A 20,875-nucleotide genomic window follows, 5' to 3' on the forward strand; every position below is an offset into this window, starting at 1 on the left:
CCGCCCATATATATATATATATATATATATATATATATATCAAGCTGTTATATGTGAATAATGTATTTTTTTAGCAATATTTTCATCTTGATTTCCATTCTTATTTTCCAGGTGTTGTAATTGTTTAATTAATCTATTATTTACTAATCAGTAGGTCTGACTGTAAAGTAGTTGCAGCCTTTGATTATTCAGTGTTGTTTGCCTGGGTGTCTGCTCATCTCATTTTTAATTATCATTAATAAGATACAACAAAGGGGGAAAAATGCACAAAGAAAGGGCAAAATATAATGAAATCAACAAAAGAGAGCTAATCGTTTAAATCTATAGCAAAAGCAGACATATTTCTACATGTCTTATTAATGTAAAAATCATGCTGCTGTGCTTTTCTGAATGTAGAATAAGAGGAAGAAAAGACCAGCTAACTAAATGAGATCAGTGTTGTCAGGTGTTGTCACTGATTATGAATCTGGTTGGAACAAAAATCCACAGCCACAGTGGGTCACCAGGTCCGAGTTTGGAAAGCGCTGGTGTAGAGTCTTCTGAAAACTTAAGACCTAGCAAGACATGCACTTCATGATGTTGTTCAAAAATTAGGTGTTTTCCCAGATACATTTTAGACATTTACTTATAAACAAGACATATGAGTACAATGTACAGTTTTTGTTGAATTATAGCATACTTTGCACATATTGAAGAATAATGTATTTCATGGATGGCTGAATTCCATGCATTATGTGACTTTATAACTGACATCATTTGGGAGTAAATACCTTGAAATCTGTTGGTAGAATCTAGAGCTACGACCTGTATTTTCATCAGAAACCAGCCAGAACAGCATTGGGAAAACATATGGATGGAAGATAAGAGAAGATGTGCAACGTTTTGATGATATTTTTTAGCTTGTGTGCAGGGAGAACCTGTGTTGCAATGGTTGTGTTTAGGATCTAAAAGTTCAAAGGACACATAAAAATTCTCAATATAGAGACATCTGAAAGCCTGGATACCCAGTGACTTTTATAACTACAGTGCATCCGGAAAGTATTCACAGCGCATCACTTTTTCCACATTTTGTTATGTTACAGCCTTATTCCAAAATGGATTAAATTCATTTTTTTCCTCAGAATTCTACACACAACACTCCATAATGACAACGTGAAAAACGTTTGAGATTTTTACAAATATATTAAAAATAAAAAAATTGAGAAATCACATGTACATAAATATTCACAGCCTTTGCCATGAAGCTCAAAATTGAGCTCAGGTGCATCCTGTTTCCCCTGATCATCCTTGAGATGTTTCTGCAGCTTAATTGGAGTCCACCTGTGGTAAATTCAGTTGATTGGACATGATTTGGAAAGGCACACACCTGTCTATATAAGGTCCCACAGTTGACAGTTCATATCAGAGCACAAACCAAGCATGAAGTCAAAGGAATTGTCTGTAGACCTCCGAGATAGGATTGTCTCGAGGCACAAATCTGGGGAAGGTTACAGAAAAATTTCTGCTGCTTTGAAGGTCCCAATGAGCACAGTGGCCTCCATCATCCATAAGTGGAAGAAGTTCGAAACCACCAGGACTCTTCCTAGAGCTGGCTGGCCATCTAAACTGAGCAATCGGGGAGAAAGGCCTTAGTCAGGGAGGTGACCAAGAACCCAATGGTCACTCTGTCAGAGCTCCAGAGGTGCTCTGTAGAGAGAGGAGAACCTTCCAGAAGGACAACCATCTCTGCAGCAATCCACCAATCAGGCCTGTATGGTAGAGTGGCCAGACGGAAGCCACTCCTTAGTAAAAAGGCACATGGCAGCCCACCTGGAGTTTGCCAAAAGGCACCTGAAGGACTCTCAGACCATGAGAAAGAAAATTCTCTGGCCTGATGAGACAAAGATTGAACTCTTTGGTGTGAATGCCAGGCGTCATGTTTGGAGGAAACCAGGTACTGTTCATCACCAGGCCAATACCATCCCTACAGTGAAGCATGGTGGTGACAGCATCATGCTGTGGAGATGTTTTTCAGCGGCAGGGACTGGGAGACTAGTCAGGATAAAGGGAAAGATGACTGCAGCAATGTACAGAGACATCCTAGATGAAAACCTGCTCCAGAGCGCTCTTGACCTCAGACTGGGGCGATGGTTCATTTTTCAGCAGGACAACGACCCTAAGCACACAGCCAAGATATCAAAGGAGTGGCTTCAAGACAACTCTGTGAATGTCCTTGAGTGGCCCAGCCAGAGCCCAGACTTGAATCCGATTGAACATCTCTAGAGAGATATTAAAATGGCTGTGCACCGATGCTTCCCATCCAACCTGATGGAGCTTGAGAGGTGCTGCAAAGAGGAATGGGCAAACTAGCCAAGGATAGGTGTGCCAAGCTTGTGGCATCATATTCAAAAAGACTTGAGGCTGTAATTGCTGCCAAAGGTGCATCGACAAAGTATTGAACAAAGGCTGTGAATACTTATGTACATGTGATTTCTCAGTTTTTTATTTTTAATAAATTTGCAAAAATCTCAAGTAAACTTTTTTCACGTTGTCATTATGGGGTGTTGTGTGTAGAATTCTGAGGAAAAAAATGAATTTAATCCATTTTGAAATAAGGCTGTAACATAACAAAATGTGGAAAAAGTGATGCGCTGTGAATACTTTCCGGATGCACTGTAAATAGTGCATACATTAAAGAAGGATGGAATGTATGATCATCACACATGAGGGTTGCTTATATGGGCATCCGTACCTTAAACTGGCACCACATTCTAAATGAGTAGTGGACCAGTAGGTTGCTGGTAAATTGACGATAATAAGTGCTGACTAAAGCAGTGAACAAAACACAAAAAGGGTTTTATGGAAGATTTCTTTCTGAAGGCTAACAAAGCAAGCTGACTTCTGACCTTCTTCCAAAGTAACAATGAACATATATTTGTAGCCAGAAGATATAACAGAAACTTTCGTAGCACCATTCCACCTTTTTCTTTTGGTTCCTATAGTTATCTTTTCAATATGTGGATCAATACAAGTAAAAGAGATTTTGACATTGATGAATGGGACAGTGCTGTGGTGGCAGTGTTATAGTTGTTGTGATAGCCCATGTATGTGGGGAAAGTTTCTGATTTGCTGCTATTTTTACAGGCTTTCTGTAGCATCTGCAAGTAAATCAGAAACGTATAAATGGCCAAAATGAGGTTCCTGCACAGGGATCCTGGGCTCACTCTCTACAAAAGCAGAAGGGGATCAATAATCCAGAAGAAACTTAGAGTTGTCTAGATACTTTTCCAGATGGAAGTGAAGCAGCTGATGTTGCTTATGACAGGTCTAATGGGAGTATTGGCCCAGGATACAATAAACAATTATTATTCTTAGTTGCTCTCAAAACCCTTCAAAAGAAACCACAGGCTATTGCTAGGATATGGAAGTCTGATCTGACCAACTCCAAACTGTTTCTTTTGTAAAATATATCAAAGTTGAGATTAGATCACTTGATCAATTGGTTAAATAAGAAGACAAATTAAATATTTTACAAGAGACATAAAAAGTTGCTGCTTAAACCTCTGAAGATCCAAAGTGAAAAAAATAAAATTGTTAATAAATGAATTTACATTTTAACCATTTGAATTTGTGATAATAACACTAAGTGCAGAAGACTGACCAAAAAGGTGCAATTCTTTCAAAATATAAGTTTTTATAAAATAAATATTACTTAAATGATAGGCTTGAGTGGACAGCCAATGATGAAGCTGTATGCAAGAAGGGTCAGACATGCCTTTATTTCCTGAGGAGGCTGAGGTCGTTTTGTGTATGCACACTGCTCTTGCGTGTTTTCTACCAGTCTGTAGTAGACAGTGTATTTTTCTATGCGGTAGTGTGCTAGGAAAATGGCATTAATGCAGGTGATGCCAACAAACTAAATAACCTTTTGATTCAGGCTGGACTCGGTTAAGGAACTTGTAGTACACAGGTTACTCCGGAAACTGCTTACTATCCTGGACAATGAATTTCAAACCTGTATGAGGTTTTGGCTTAACTGAGGAGCACATTCAGTAAAACCCGAGACAACTGCTTTGCACCAAGGAGTGCTATGTAAGGTCGTTTCTATCCTCAGATATCAGGCTTATTATTCCCTACTTCCTGAATGGTACTGATCTGGTCTTGCAGACATCTTAAGAGATAATGGGCAATGGAACTATGTGCAATATACTGGGACAATGACCCATATCCTGTGCTGTGAAATTATAACTTAGAAGTATGTGCAATTCTAATCACATTACACTAGTTAATACGTTTTTGTTTATCTACTTACAGATAGTTCTTGTTATACACTTATTGGTCCTTTGTTGCCATATTTAAGATTATTACACTTCTTGTTATATGTTAGCTCGTGGGAAAAAAAAAATAGTTAACCCTGGCAAAATCTTATCTAATAGCATGTAACTCCTCTGTGAGAGTTGAGAACAACTACAATTCTGTCTGGCATGAATGCCACCAGTTTACAGATATACAGTAGGTGATATCAATTTTGATCCACTCTTCCAGCACCAAATCCTGCAGTTTGACCATACAGGTTGCCTGTGTTTCACTTATGGCTCCAAAGAGTCTCACAGATTTTTCTAGCAGAATTAAATCTGGGGATTTTATGGACCAGAATATTCTTTGTGCCAATGACAGATGGTTCCAGCCCTGTGCAGGAGACAATTGTCGTCTTGGAAGACTGGAGTAGCCAATGCGGTGTTCATTCTGGAGGTGAAACACAAAAGGTAGCACTGTTTGTTTTAACATTGCTTTTAAACAGAGGGTTTATAAGTAATCCATAAAAGTTGGAACACCAGTAGGAATTGTTTGCACTGCATGTCAAACAGCAATATTTCCTCTCTGTCAGCACCATTTTTCAACTGCAGTTCTGGCGATGATTAGCAGTTGACTGCAATGCACACCATTGCTGGAAGACCTGTTGGACACAACTCTTCACGACATACCTGCAAAGTCAGAAATTTCTTGTACACTATACACTTTGGCATGTTCGAACGCAATAACCACTTTTTGCCAGTTATTCTCATTTGTAGAGTGGTATTCATACTAGGGTGCCTTCTTTTGGGTGTCTGAAGTATGTATCACCTCTTACACAGACAGTGACTAATTTTTGTCAGGTAAGTTTGTATTTGTGGCTTTTTTGTTTGCTACAGTAACCCTGTGATTTACTCTGGCACTAATAAACGTTATTTCTTACTACATTATTAATGTATAAGTGCTGAATGGTACTGAGCTGGTCTAGCAAACGTCTTAACAGAAAATAACACCACGTACAAAATACTGTGCCAATGACTGAATTCTGTACTGTAAAACTATAACTTTTAAGTATGTGCAATTTTAATCACTTTATACTCTGGAAATGTCTACACTTTATCAACCCATACATAATGCTTCTTATATGCATATCTGCACATTGTCAGCATACTTAAGATCATTATAATTCTTGTTACAAGGTTTATGTATATTGCCGTTTCCAGCGGGATTAACTAAATTCCTGTGCAAAAGACAAATTAAATCTAGTTCGGGAAAGGGGCACAGAAAAACCTATACTACAAAGTTTGAGGCTTTGATAGGCATAACAACGAAAAGTTACCCATAGATTTTTTTTCTGTATTACACAGCCAATAAATATCACCTATCAGGATGGGCTGCGTTGGGTAATTATCAGAAAAGTTTTTTTTTTTAAATGGAATAACAATAATTGTAAAACAAGTAGGCCTTTTTGATCGCTTCGCCTTGGCAGTTTCTACTTGTATTGTAGTGTTCTTATCGACACTCACCGGTCAAGCAATTGGCAAAGTTCATTGGAACAACAGCAGGAACTACACGTATATGCTTAATACTGTCAGCTTATAGCTGCGTAAAGTGAACATAAACATTAAAGGTTAAGACAATCAATATGAGACTCTAATTTATTTGTCGAAAACACATAAAACAACACACGCACCGCTTCGAACTTTAATTAATGAAGGTCAAAATCTCATGCTGCATTCTGAAGAGCATTACATTTTATTAAATTGTGCTTTCCAGATGAGGATGTTTTCATACATACTCTTGGACGTGAAGCGTTTCGTGTTTCCTCAAGGTAAGAAGAAACAAACCTCTCTCCGCCAATCCGAGGCGGCGAGTTCCAGGAAGCCAGAAGCACGGACATATTCAAAGAAGGCGGGGCATCACCGCAGCCGCGGCCTCTGACATCAAAGTTGGCGAAGATTGACTTAAATTCTCAGCCTACAGTGTTTCCTATTCGCACGCCGATCAGCGGGCGGCCAATCGCATTTTCGATGTGGTCAGAGCGATCGGCCCCGCGGGCGCTACGCCCCGCCCCTCGACGAGAGGCGCAGAGGAGGCTTGTATTTTGTGAAAGCAATTTTCTTTTCGCGGAGTGGCGCCGATTTGTTTTTCTTCACTCACTGGGTGCTGCTTTTTGATCGCCTTCCCGTCTCCCCGCCCCTCACTTGGTTTTTTCGAGCCTTTCTGCAGTTGCCGAAAGTGTAGCGGGTTCAGAGCTAATTTGTGGAAACCTTTCTGGCCGCGGTGGCGCGCGGAGGTGAGTTCTTTTACGTTTAGTTGTACTGTTTTCCAAGGGTGGGCAGACTTCATTCAGTGTTGGTCGCTTTTTGATCATGTTGCAGCTGCCGTTTTGGCGTTCATTATTTTTACGAGCAGAAACTAGAGAAGGGCACGGAACGTCCGACATCCCACTGATGTATCCCGTGCCTTTTCCATATGAGTGCGGGTAATCCTCGTTGTTCCACAATATTTGCTTTGAGTTGTACATTTAAACATTGTCTGTGATTTGATTTCGGTTCCACTCAGTGTATCCCGGACTAGCAGCTACGCGAGGTCGCTGCTTGTAGTTTGTGACAGGCCGCGCAGAAGCGGTGGGGGCGGGGCGGGCTTTGGGGGAAGCTGACGGCTTGCAACTAAGGGATGTTTTTATTGTAACCGAATTTCGAGTTATGCTTTCCTAGATTCTAGCTTCATACAAACACTTCTTTGGCTGCTTCTAAATCTTCTCAGTGTAGCTTGCGCGGAGTCGAGCGAAGGAGAGAGTGGCGATGTGAATGATGGATTGTATGTGCCTAGTTTTTGTGAGATCCGATTGGGGCCCTTGTTATTCTCCTGCAGTTGAAACGTATCCCGTTACAAGTAAACTTTAAGCACTGCCTTCGTGTACTGTTGACTAGAATGAGCATTTCGCAGAATCTAATGGGAGAATTCATCCTGGCTTTCAATCAAATGACAGCTGTTTCTGACACAAGATCGTTTCCCCCCCCGTTTTGCCTTACTGTGATTTCAAAAGAAATCAACTCAAGTGTACCACGAAGTCGTGTAGCCACTCACTGTTTTAGTCTAGTAAGGGAAATGAATGTGTCTATTTTACAGAATAATCCTAACTTTGGTGCCTTCCGGGAATAATCCCAAGTTTCCTCATTGATTGTAGAGCATTGTTGATTGTTGTTAGGATACATTAGTCTATCTGGAATAATTACAAAAAAAATCTCGTTATATCTGGCACTGTGAAATGAAAATTTACCCTCTCGATCAGTCCAAGTATAAATGTCTTCTAATTTATGTGGTGGTTTTATTTTGAGTTCGTACTCCATTGCTTTAGTTGCTTTCGGAGTCAGATGTTTAACAGCTCTTCTTAAAAAAACCCGGAGAGTAACGTATGTAAAAATAGACATAACATTTTAATTTTGATTTAACTCCTCAGAGTACTTAGTAAAATGAGCTGTGTTAGTTTACTTAGATAGCCAAGAACGTAACTCCTTAAATCTCGCAACTTTCGTATCGTTTTACAAGGCTTTGTGGTAAAAAAGTGTCCCCTAGCGGCGCTGTTTTGATTCACTGTGTGACCCTGATTAAATCTATGAAAGTGCCTGTGCAATTGTAGCAATTGGGAATTGTTTATATTGCTCAAAGCAAGATGTAATACAGTATGACGTTTGTATACTAAAATTCTTATTAACATTTGTTCTATCGAAGCAATAAAATATATGAAGGATTGTAACCTTACAACATACCAGCCAAAACCAAAAGGCAATACAGTATATATTGAAACAAGTACTGTATAATATTTAAGCAAAATCACCATGTAACGCAATGTTTGTTTTACTTATTTTTATAGTTTATAGAGCTTCTTTGATTTAACCTTTGAATGTTAATTGTTTTCATACCGTAGTTTTCTAGCTGTTGCATCATGGAGAGCTTTGTCTTGCCGCACTGATCGTTACAAAAGTGAGCAATATACTGTATAATGAAAACAGTATGGTGTTTGAGTGACTTCACACAGTATTTGCACTGTTTATTTTTATAACCTATGTTTTTTGAGTTATCTTTCATAAACAATGGAAGAAGTCAGTCTTTTGAGACCTTGATTGAGACCAGTGTAGAGTCCATACAACAGGGCACTGTGGTCTTGTGTGGCAGCACTGGAGTACAGGGAAGCATCAGCTATGAACATGATGCCTAGATATGTAGTTAGGCTGATTGATTATTGTCTTTATTGCTTCAGAGTGAGCAAGTATGAAAGATTATTTGAGTGAAAATGAAGTGAACTTATAACATTATGCATTAGTAAAATTAATTTGGTTTAAATTTTGGAGCATTTACATAATTTACTTTTGGCATTACTGAAGTTGTGCTCCGCTCTCTATGAAGCAGATTATTATCCTATAAGGGTATTCGGCGTCATTCACATAAGGGAACTGGTGACAGGTACTTGAAGATGGGGTACCGCCACTGCACTTTTATGAAACATCATGATTATTTGGCAAATCTTATTGGGTTAGTTCTTTATGGAGCCTGACAGAGTTTACATTCTCACAACCAAAAGCTAATTTTGTTACTTAAAACAAAACGTAAAAAATGGACAAAAATATTAAAATTATGTTTAAATTCTGTGGTGGGCTGGCGCCCTGCCCGGGATTTGTTCCCTGCCTTGCGCCCTGTTTTGGCTGGGATTGGCTCCAGCAGATCCTCGTGAGCCTGTAGTTAGGATATAGCGGGTTGAATAATGGATGGATGGATGAAATGGTTTTATAATGGATGGATGAAATGCAGTCCCAACAGGTTAACTACATTCCAAAGCAATGCATATGCACACAGTAGATTTAATTTTGGTACAGTATTTATTGTGTCTTTATTAAAAACATTAACTAGATGATTGATTGCTTTTAACTTTGGCACACAGTTTTTGTGTTAATTTAAAAAGCAGTACAAAAACATATTGCATTTTAATTCATGTTCATTAATTACATGTCATAATAAAAAGCACAGCAAACATGTTACATTTTGCTTAGCAGCGGCTCTGAGTGTACTGCATTTCCATTCAAGATTATGCATTAATTAAGCCAAAAATAAATGTAATCAAATGATCAGTTGGTGTCAAAAGGTGGATTAAGGGTGTCAACAGTTGGGGTAAGAGACGTTTTAATCATGTGCGTGTTCATCCAGTGCCTAAAATGGAGAACAGAGAGTTGATAAAGCAGGATGCCCGCTGTCTCATCGAACAGGTGAAAGCTGGCAATGTAATGAAGATTTCATTCTCTTCCACGAATGTTTCCACAGAAATTGATTGCAGTAGGGATAAACGATTGGTTGATATGTTTTTAATTATGATACAATAAAACAATGACAAAGTTAATTGTACCATGTGCATACCCATTGCACAGCGATGTAGTTAACACATTGGATTAAGTAACCTTCCATAAACAAGTGTCTAAATAAATGTTTCCTGCAAAAGTCTGGCATCTAGTGATACAGAGTAGTTAACGACTTGTCCCTGTTGTTACTGAAGTAGTCTTGGCTTCTATTCATTCTAACCAGTAAACTAGACAGAGCCCATGAGTTTATACAGTACCATTATTGTTTTAAATGTATGTTTTATGCCAGAATCTCATTGATAAATTGTTTTAAAGACTAGCCAGTTTTGAGTATGAATTCCTTGTGCACGATTCACTCAAAGCCTGTTTTTATGCAGTACTTTTAATGATGACACATGATTGTATGTTTTGTGTTAGGGCCATATCTAAAAGGAAATGTCAGCTTGGCAGTATTTAAATTAGAGAATCTATAATTTTACACTTTCAAAAGAGTCACATCCTTTAATATAGCGATGGGAACAGGCCATTTTAGATGAAAAAGATTGACAAATTTTGCTTATTTAATTTCTTTTCTTTTAGGGTCTGTTATCACATGGGTCAGATTTATCCTATAATATTTGCTTCGGATGCAAAAATTACATTTTTAGAGTAGCTATGAATTAAATAAATGTACACTTCCTGTTTTGAATAGATTAACTTAACTCACACTGGATTGTTTATTGGCAGTTGTGTGATGTGCTAGTTTTAAGGGTCAGCGGCAGCATAGGCTTATTCATAATTTTCTTTAAGTTTTGACAGATTTAGCTTTGAGGCATAACTTGTCATGAAGTTACAAATCTGACTTTCTGATTAATTTTCCTTACCTGTTTCGTGCTAGCAGGGTTTGAGACCATTCATTTAAAAACCTGCTGTACATTTGGTGCAGTATGTATAGTATGTATTGATGGTAGCTATATATTAAGAATGTAAAAGAGTTGGTCATGCATGACCCTGTTTAGTGTTAAGCTATCTTGAATGTTAAAGGGTTCTTATTTTTATACTCAAATTTTTTCCTCTTTTCTGTATGGCTATACTCCTGCTTTCTTCTAATTATCTCTGTTTATTTACTGTATGATTGGCATGTTCAAACCCTATGATGTACTTGGGGAGAGCAAACAAACTCAAACCGTATCCATTTTGATATATTTTTTCTTTCATTTGTGGCTATGGTACTGCCGGATGCTTTTTTAAAATAATGTTTCACTTAGAAAATGTATTTGTCATTCTAATTATGCATACATATAGTGTACATTTTTAATGTATAATCTTTAATTTATTAGCTAATTGATTATGAATGCTCACTGGTTTAAAGTTCATGTAATCTTAAAAATAAATTTGAATTTTGATTTCTAATCATTCATTCATTGAAGAATTTCACAGAATGTATTCTGTTTTACTGATTGATTCGTAACTAAACAACAGTGCTTAAAATAATTTTTGCCAACATTCAAAACTTTAGTTTGGTAACTGAATTGAGCAATTAAGCAAGCAGTAAAAACTTGTTGCAACTCAAAAGCACACTGTTTAACAGATGGCATCAAAGCTAATTTTAAAGTGAAGTTATCATTCTGAAATATAGATGCCCTTTCTGGCACTTGGACTCCTACTGTTTCACAGCATTTTCTAAAACATAAGCCATATTCTTTTATTTAGGAGAATATTTTTCACACATATTGTAGTTTAGTGTACACCTCAGTCCTACATTTACATAATTTATATGAATGAGTCTACGCAGGAACTGGAAATTCATGAATATTGACATAAGTTGGTGTATGCAGATTCCTACTGATGCAAAAAGGATATTTAGTTTAAAACTGAGGCTCTTAAATACATCATTACACCATCTATCTTGATATGAGATTATCGTTTCCCTTTAAACAAACTCTTTTTAAAGTTTTGTAACAACATACCTTTAAAATATGGGTTGTCAAATAATAACTTCATTTGCTATTTTAAAATTTATGTTTGCATTTTTAGCTTGTTAAACTAGTACTAAAGAGTAATATTTAATGGATGAGTCAATTTAATTCAAATTTCAAATGTCACATACTCTTGGTACTCTGATTTTTCTAAGTCACTACCTCCTTTTTTGCATCTGTCAAACCTTTAAGGTGTCATGTGTAAAATCAAACTTGTTAGTTTTATAATAATCCATTATTTCAGAACTCTTGTAAAACAGCTATTATTGTGCTGTTTTCAATATTTCTTACATGATTGATCAGACTGTGTTTTTGCTTATGCCTGTGTATTAATTCAGAATTAGAAAATTTAACTGGACTGTTGATAAATTTATAACTGTGTCAATCTGTACTATTTAGATATATAGTATGATATACAGTATGACGTGTGCTTTCACTTGTGTGTTGTTCTAATAAGCATTAAGTTTTCCTTGTAAAAGCAAATAAATGGCATAAATGTAATGTTTGCATATTTGTGAATGAAGTGTGCTGTTTGTCCAGTATTGCTGTGTGTGTCTGCAAGCATGCATTTTTGCTAATGCAGGACATGTTGTATTTATGTGGATTTGTGTCTTGCACTTTGAAGCATTAAAGCACAAAATAGGTTTTATTTGTTATATTGACAAATAGCAACTAATTTCATCACTAGTGTAGACAAGACAAATAGCCACTTAGTTCAGATTTTCCTTTGAGTTTTACTTGGTTCAACTGTTGCTAGCACTTCCAGGCCTCCCACATCCCAAAAAGCGTAATGCATGTGTTGTAACGTTAAGTAATCTTGAGTGATTTTTAATATATCTTCTATATGCATTACAGGCATGTGAAGTGTCCCAGTTCCACTCTTTTCTTTGGCCATGTCACTTTTCATACACAGAAAATCTTATTTTTTGTGAAGGCTGCTTCAGTGCACGAGTCATAAACATTGCATGCTTAGCAGACAGACCGTGAGAAAAAAGCAAAAATACTAACAATAGTGAAGCCTTGAAAGTCATAGTCAATACAAAAACGCATTTAGCATTGATTTAAACTTTTAGCCTACGTTTGAATATATTTGAATATTTGATTATTTTTAATAGAGCATTCAAACCTTAATTTTTGTATAGTTTGAGAGCCCTAATATATACTGCTTTGTTACTGTTAGTGTATGGCACAACATGTGCATATACTACAGCAACACAGTGGAGTTCCACTTTCTAAAATAATTATGGTAAAGCAGAATTTCAGAAAAGACATAAAATTAGACAGAATTGGCATGTCAGAGAGTTTTAATGTGATAGTGGCAGTAAGATATTAAAATATTATAGGGTTTATGAGGCCATTATTTTCACATGTACAAAGTACAGTGAAATTTTTACTGATGTCCCAATCATAATACTAATATTAAGCATAATTTTGGGGGTAGCTAGTGCTTGCTCCTTTGTGTTTAACTGTTTAAAATTGGCATAATTTGGGGGATTCTGTCCCTTTCTTCTCAATTATTTCCAAAGCTGATGTTCATCGTTATGTTTGAAACACTTAACCCTTTTTTTTAATCTGAAAGAGGGTCCAATTATGTACTCTTGAATCTATTACATTGATTTCTATGTTGTGGAGTGGATTCAGCCTTTTCTGACCACTTCTGGAGAAAGACCACATCCCACCCAGGAAGGGAGGGATTACTATTCCTTAGGAACAAAATAAGATCAATACATTTAAATATGCTAGAAAGAACCTGAGACTATCTGGAGAAAAGTGGCAGTGCTAGTTTTTTATTTTATTAATAAACTCAATGTTAAGAAAAACTGAAACAAACACTGTACTCATTTTAGGAAGAGCTGATAAGACAAGAACTCTAAGGTTTGTGAGATAGCAATATTTCTGTCTTAACAATTTTATCTTTATTTTACATCATTACCCACACTAAAAGAGAAAGCTTTCCATACTTGAAGTACTAATGTTTGTGAAGTATGCAAACAGCAACATGGAATTATTTTCATACATAGAATATTTGAAAGAAAAATAAAAAAATATGATTGAGATAAAAGAAATAATAAATATTATAAACCTCTACTATGTTCAATTATTTAGTTAGGCCTTCCTGCTGCAGAAGGACCTTCTTTTTTTCAACTTGCTCCATCTGCCACTACTATCTCTCTGTCTGCACTGTGCACAGGATTTTCATTCCACCTATGAAGTCATAACAGAGGCCATCATATAAGGTATTTTTTATATGCACATATTTTAACATAGTCTTCCACAATAACCAGGCACATGTCTTTTTGGTTTGCACCCATTTCAAAGTTGAAATCTCATTTTGTATTTACTGTACCTATCTTTTTTTGATTTGCAAAATTCACTTCATACTAGTGCTGGGCGGTATACCAGTTCATACCAAAAAACGTTTTTTATTTTTGTTATGATATGGATTTTTCTTATACCGGAACACCGGTTTAAATAGCCTAAACATTCGGAACGTGGTGCAGCGGGAAACTGTTTAAGGGGGACCTTTTTCACTGGTGCACCGCAAAATACGCATCCAACAGAGTACATGTGTTAGTGGAGGTATTGAGTGGTGAAAATGGACAGGGAACATTCTGAAACTGAAGCTGTAGCAGACGATAAAGTTGAACATGATAACACAGAAGAACTTTTGACAAAAAAAGGTGCTGTGTCTGTTATCTGTAGATACTTTGGTTTTAAAAGGTCGGATGTGGAGCATTATGTTCAAATGTATGAATACTGTTTCTATACTACTGGATAATACTGCAAGCCAAGTTGTACTTGTTTTATTTTATTTTATTTTTTTCAATACTGTGTAATGTATCTGGTTACTGTGTAATACTGTGATGGTGCCGGTCCCGCTCCCCTACAGACTCCCTCTTCCCACATGGGAGTCTGTTGAACCAACACCATCGATAGTTATGACTGAGATGAGCTGAGAAATCTGATTGAAGCCAGGGGATGTTGGAAAGTGCTCAAGTGCTTTTGTTAAAAAACAGTCAAAGTAAAACCAAAAGTGTCCGTTGGACAGTGTTCAGAAAAATACAGTACCCAAATAAATAGCAAATCCATAAAGCCAGTAAAATGTGGGGATACAATCCATAATAAATATATCTGTTAAAATGCAGTCTCTCTCCTCGCCCGATCGCAGCACACCACCTTCTGTCTCCACGGCTCACCCTTCACTGGCGTTGCTGACGGAGCCTTTGCAGCACGAACTGCTTTCTGCCAACCCCTGTTTTGGCTGTCGCCACACTGCGCAGCCAGACCGTCCGAGGTCGGCACAGCTCCCGTCTTCCTTCGTGCTCACTCAGTCACTCCTCAGATCCATTTGAAGGTCTTACATTTCGCTCGCCCCACTCCACATGTTTACTCAGTGGGGTGAACCAGCCCCTAGATCGCCTAAGCCTGCACTCCCTCACTGAGCCCCAGCTCGTGCTGCCTTCTCCTTCCTGGTGTCTGGATCGTCTCCCATGACTGCCTTTTCCCTTCTTTAACCTCCTTGTGTTCTATCTTTTTTTTTTTCCTTCCCCCATCCTGCCGGCCCATAAATATACGTCTCCGTCCGTGGGCTCAGCGCCGTATTCACACGCCACACTAAGCCGACGAAGCAATTGAGAATGATCAGATACGACTCGCCCTAATCACCTCATCAACTCCCTGCGGTCGAGCAATCGCGCCCACAAAGACAGACACGGCGAACTGGATTTAAAAATTGACCTTTTTTTTTGTTGTTGTTTTTTTTGACCCACTAAACAACAAATAGTATTATAAATGCAAGTTGCAGTTTTATTATTTATTATATATATATATATATATATATATATATATATATATATATATATATATATAGCTTAGCTTGAAGCAAGGTCTATATTAATCCAATTTGCCTTAATGACGGTTCAGTTGGTAAAGATGTCATCTCCAAGTTGCACTTGTTTTATTTTAGTTTGGTGAATACTGTGTAATGAATGTACCTGGGCTTGAAGTTTTGATGTAATAGTATTATGACTGGAAGTTGCACTATTATTTATTTTATTGTTATTATTTATTAGTTTATATATTATGCAGTTTAATGATGGTATAGTTGTTTAAAAAGTCACTTTAACATGTCAGTGGACAGAGATTGTTAACATTAACAAAGTGTAGTTGGTTTACAAAAAATATTTGCCATTTATTCCTTTTCTAAGACATGTTCAGTGCAATACAACTAAATGCCTCTTTGGATGGTTGACAATTTGTTGTCAAAGTTTTAGTTTAAGCGGTTTGCAAAATTTGTTCGATAAAAAGGTTCTATATTTTGACAGCAACTGTCATGCAGTGTGATTCCTTCTCTTCATTAGTGCCTCCCCCCCCTTTTGAAAACTATCACTTTATGGAGCCATGCAAACCTGTATTAATACTTGCGTGCACATTAAAATGTTTTTTTGTACAATGTACAATTCTCATGACAGTGGAATAGGTTATTCTTAGCCAGTCTACTGCAGTAATTGCAGTGGAAAATGTGATTAACTCATGCATGGGAAAAAAATAACGTGAAACCGGTACAATCTTGAAAAATACCGTGATATAGAATTTTGGTCATACCGCCGAGCACTACTTCATACATAAAAGTCTTTGAAATAATGTATGTGTGTTTTTCATTTTAGAGCTAATTTTCTTCATGGAATGCATGCACTTCAATGGAGGGAGCTACCAGTCTTCCCCAAAATGTAAGCCTCAGAATAATCAGGAAGAACTGATACTCCGTTTAGATATGTATTGCCTATGTAAAGATTCATTGAAGTAGTTGCCAGAAACTAGTTTTAATTTTATCCTTACTAAGATTTTTTTAAATCTATATATTTTTGATTACTTTGACATTAGAAAGAGAGAACTTTCTGCTGTTGTCATTTTTTCTTTACAGTGGGAGATGGTAGAGTTAAGTAATTATGAGAGCAAGTAAATGAAGTAGGAGGAGACCTTCATGGCATGAGTAAATGTGAAAAATGTACATATGGCTAGTGCATCTGCATCATTTAAAATTTTTTTTTATGTGATATACTTTGTTAACCCCCGAGGGGAAATTGTCTTTTCGCATTAAACCTTTTGGGGGTCAGAGTGCACAGTCAGCCATTGTAGAGCGCCCCTGGAGCAACTTTTCAGGTTAAGGGCCCAAAAGAGTAGAATCCCTCCTGGGACTAATGGGATCTGAACCAGCAACCTTCAGATACCAGCTCAGATCCTTATCCACAGAGCCACCACTCCACCACTTTTGTCATGTTTACTTTGAATTTCTTTCTTGTATTTAGTGAGAAATCAAGCAAAATGACACCTTTTATTGGCTAACTAAAAACATTACAGTATGCAAGCTTTCGAGGCAACTCAGGCCCCTTCTTCAGGCAAGATGTAATCTTGCATTTGATAATTAACATGTAATATGTTGCCCTACTCTGGCACCATGATTAGTGAGTATAACTATCTTAACTTAAAACATTTGTCTTCCTTATCTTAAATAACTAATTTGCCTCAAAATGTCTGTCTTTCTTAAATGAAAAATCTATGAACACATTTGACATGCAACTACTAGTTACATAGCAAAAATAAATAAATATTTCCTTGCTGTTTAGGTTTTAATAAAAGATATACTTATTGGTATTATTGGTATACTCATTATCCTGTTAAAACATAATTGAAATCTTCAGTACAGTATTTATTAATATGCAGTAAAAGCAAATGTGATTTAACAAATGTTTTTTTTTATTTTTTCTTTGTCAAATGAAGTTTTCTTTGAAATCTGGAATGGTGAAAGCAAAGAAAAATGTATTCCCACAAACCCTACGGAATTTTCTCCAAAACAATCAACATCTATACACAATGGCCTGCTTAAAAAATGAATGAATCAGAAATCACCATGTACAATTAAACTTTTTTATGATTTTAAGTCTACAGCTGTTTTTCTTGTTTTAAAATACTTAAAATAATGATTTTTACTACCCGTGTGAAATTCACACATGACACCCATGAATAGTATATAGTTCCCTGAAATTTAAAGCAATGAAGCTGGAAATCAGAAGTCATTGTTAAAAAGCTGGGTGATTGGTATGCCACACATTTCATTTCAGATTGGTTAGGTGAATACTGACAGCATTCTATGCTCCTTTTCAAGACATCTTTACTATCTCTTAAGCCCTTTGCAGCTTGGTGTACACAGGGAAGTTTTGCCAGGGATCAGAATAGGGGAGTTTAATTTTTATTACAAGACTGGCCAATCATTTTATGACTTGACACTTTTTTCTTATTATGCTTAGAATATTCATACACAGTAGTGCTATTTTATTAAAGAGTGAAACAAGCCAAAATACTGACTGTGTGAAATCTATCAATATTATGGCTACTAATAAAAGAAAAACAGCAACATATACTGAGCTCACTTACTACATTTTAATTTCCTCTGCCTTGCTTGCTGTGCAGCTCATAGAAATTTATTTTAACAGGTTAATTTAGTATATAGTTTTACATCTAGGTCACATCTTAAAGTGTGGTGGTGTTCTTTCATTGGGCTTTTTGCCTTTGAAACCTGATCCCTATATTTGAATAGGTCTCTTAAAAAATAAGTACCTGATAACACTTTACTAACCTGATGCTTATTTTTAGATTTGCTGCCTCTAAAATGTAACCAGCAGGGCTAGATTGGCTGATCCAGCTGTCAGTTTCAGTCTACCTTAAAAATACTGATTGGTTTATATTTTAGATGGCCATTGTATTAGTCACATACAGTGCTGGCAGCTCATTAATTTATCGAGTTGTGGCTGCTTTTCTTCCATCACATTTACTTTGCTTGAATCACTGTATCTTTTCTTTTGACAACATGAAGCAGAGAGCTGTGAGGCACATTATATGTAACTTAGACTCAGGCTTTCCTTCTTGATCAGCTTTGGTAACTGGGCTATAATTTAGGAGTAAAATGGTGGTGGATTAGCCTAGGAAAGGGTGAAAGTCAGGCAGGATTAATTAGATTTAAATATTAATTTTTTAATTTTTTTTTGTCTGAAGACGTGGTGTTTCCTCATGGATATAACGTCCTTGGTTTAAATCCCATGCCTGGTAATAGTTTGAGTGGTATTTGCACATTCTGCACGTGTCAATATGTGTTTTCCCCCACATTTTCTAGTTTTCCTTCCATATCTAAAACCTGTGTGGCTTCTGTTTCTTAGACATTTTAAACTGGTTCTGTATATAGTCGACCCTTGATGTACGACCGGCCTGACATGCGAACAACTTGCTTTATGAACAAAATTTTTGTTTTGAATTACGACCAACATCTTGCGTTACGACCCGAATTCGGTCATGTGTATCCGCTTGTGCGATTGTAAACAAACAGCCGAGAGCATTTGTAAGCGTCAGTTGGAGCCCATATACATGTGTTTTTGGACGTAATTTCGGTCAGTGCAGTGATTTATATAATTTATTTCAATAATTGCTAAGGAAGGAAGTGAAGGTAGCAAAGGTAAAGAAAGCGATCACAATCGAAATGAAGAAGGAAATTGTGTGGAAATTTGAGAGTGGCGTTCGTATGACCGATCTCGCTAATATGTACAGCAAGTCGAAATCCACCATCTCAACAATTTTACAAAGAAAAGATTTGTATAAGGAAACTCCTTCCAAACAATAACCACCTTCCATTTCATTCTCCTCCTCCTTCCTTCCTGCAAGCCAAAGATGTCAACTTAAATACTGAGTACAGTATGAAATTGTTGTTTCTGGTAGGCTAGGCATTTTTTATAACTTTTTGGTTAGTACATTAGAAAAATTATTGGTGTTTTTGGTAAATTATGCACATTATACAACCCTTTTTTATTACAAAAAGTTAAGTAAGTGTTGCTGTGGGAGGTTCGGAACACATTAAGGGCATTTACATTATTTTTTATGGGAAAAATAGTCTTGACTTACAACCAACTTGAGTTACAACCAGCCCTCGCGAAAGAATTGAGTTCATAAGTCAAGGGTCCACTTTATATGTGAATGTTCACTGCATTGAACTGTTGTCCTGTGTAGGGCTGCATTCCGCTGTCCTCAATGACCCTTCATTGAATTAAGCTGGTTTGAGACTATTATGTTACAAGTTCTTTAAAAGTTAAATCCTTTTTGCTTAACACATTTAAATCAAGTCTTGTTTTAAATCAAACTCACGCTGAGAGAAATTGAGAGAGATCAATATGAGGAAAATATGAGACAAACCAGCCCAATTGCAGAGTACTTGGTTTCATTGTTTTAAAGACGTTGACATAAGAGTTCATGCATTGAGGATGAGCCTGTTTTTAACCAATAATTTAAAGGATGAAATGCCAATTCTGTTTTGTGTTGTCACTGTTTTGTATCTTGGTGTTTGTCCTTGTCAGTAATGGAGCAAGATGATTCCTTTCAGGTACAGAAGAACTGTAATCCTCAGTCTTCCTAGGAGATCATATGCTTGGACAGTGCAACCCAAACTGTGGCTGATAGTTGCAGTTCAGGTACTGAAAAAGTAATGTTGAATCTATCCTGTAATTTGGAGAACTACGTCACAAATACATCAAACTGTAGGACAGGGCCCATTCCCTTTACAAGTGATATATAAAGCACTTACAACTGTGTTGCCTGTAGTGCCTTAGATGTGGTATTAAAAAGCATTGCAGGCTAGTTGGTCCCTTCCGTGGTTATACAGTTGCTATTAAATTCAAGGATGATTTTTGAAATCGGCTTTGTATTTAACTGAAAACTCATGACGAATATAGTCATACTTGTTAATTCTAGTAACATTCCTTGACACATCATTTGGGATTAACTGCTTGCTGAAAATAAAGTAATTTGAACAGCCTATCAGTAAAGTCAATTGCAGCAGTCAATTCTTTCTGAAATTAATGCATAAATTAAATATTCAGTATCCTGTATACCATATACAACAGGAATATGTATTTTTAGCTAATTTTTTATTCCCATATCCAAGTGTGGTATTTAAACACCTAAATTCTCTAGCAGAGATCCTACCTGATTGGTTTTCTGATGCTGGTCCCAAGTTAGTATATAGAGGAGTTTTCAGTCAGAATTAGAAGTATTGCACTTTGGCCAACGAGATACACCAAGAACCATTCTTTTCATTTCCATTTTATTGTGTGTGCTTGCTGCAGAGCATTAGAGAATTAATGAATGTTTGAATTAATAAATGAATGGATATTTAGACTACTGTTACTGTATTTTAAATTTTTATAAAGGAAATGGTGTACATGTGTCCAAAGGATCTGTTAGGGC

At 36.7% G+C, this 20,875-nt stretch overlaps 2 protein-coding genes across 4 annotated transcripts in view; one reads left to right on the top strand and one right to left on the bottom strand.

Annotated features, from left to right (window-relative positions):
- Window positions 1-20,875, bottom strand: part of ubl7a (ubiquitin-like 7a (bone marrow stromal cell-derived)) — a 1,205,533-nt gene that overhangs the window by 1,015,017 nt on the left and 169,641 nt on the right. The gene's annotated exons all lie outside the window — the stretch shown is intronic.
- The window catches only part of sin3aa (SIN3 transcription regulator family member Aa), a 131,320-nt gene continuing 116,773 nt past the window's right edge, over window positions 6,329-20,875 (top strand). For 2 of the 3 annotated variants that reach the window (XM_051920791.1, XM_051920792.1), the window contains exon 1: window positions 6,329-6,568. The gene's annotated coding sequence lies outside the window, so the exon portion shown is untranslated. The remainder of the gene's footprint in view (window positions 6,569-20,875) is intronic. The other variant, XM_028823851.2, reaches the window with a different exon arrangement.

This window comes from Erpetoichthys calabaricus, chromosome 17 (assembly GCF_900747795.2).
Source record: "Erpetoichthys calabaricus chromosome 17, fErpCal1.3, whole genome shotgun sequence".
Taxonomy (NCBI): Eukaryota; Metazoa; Chordata; class Cladistia; order Polypteriformes; family Polypteridae; genus Erpetoichthys; species Erpetoichthys calabaricus.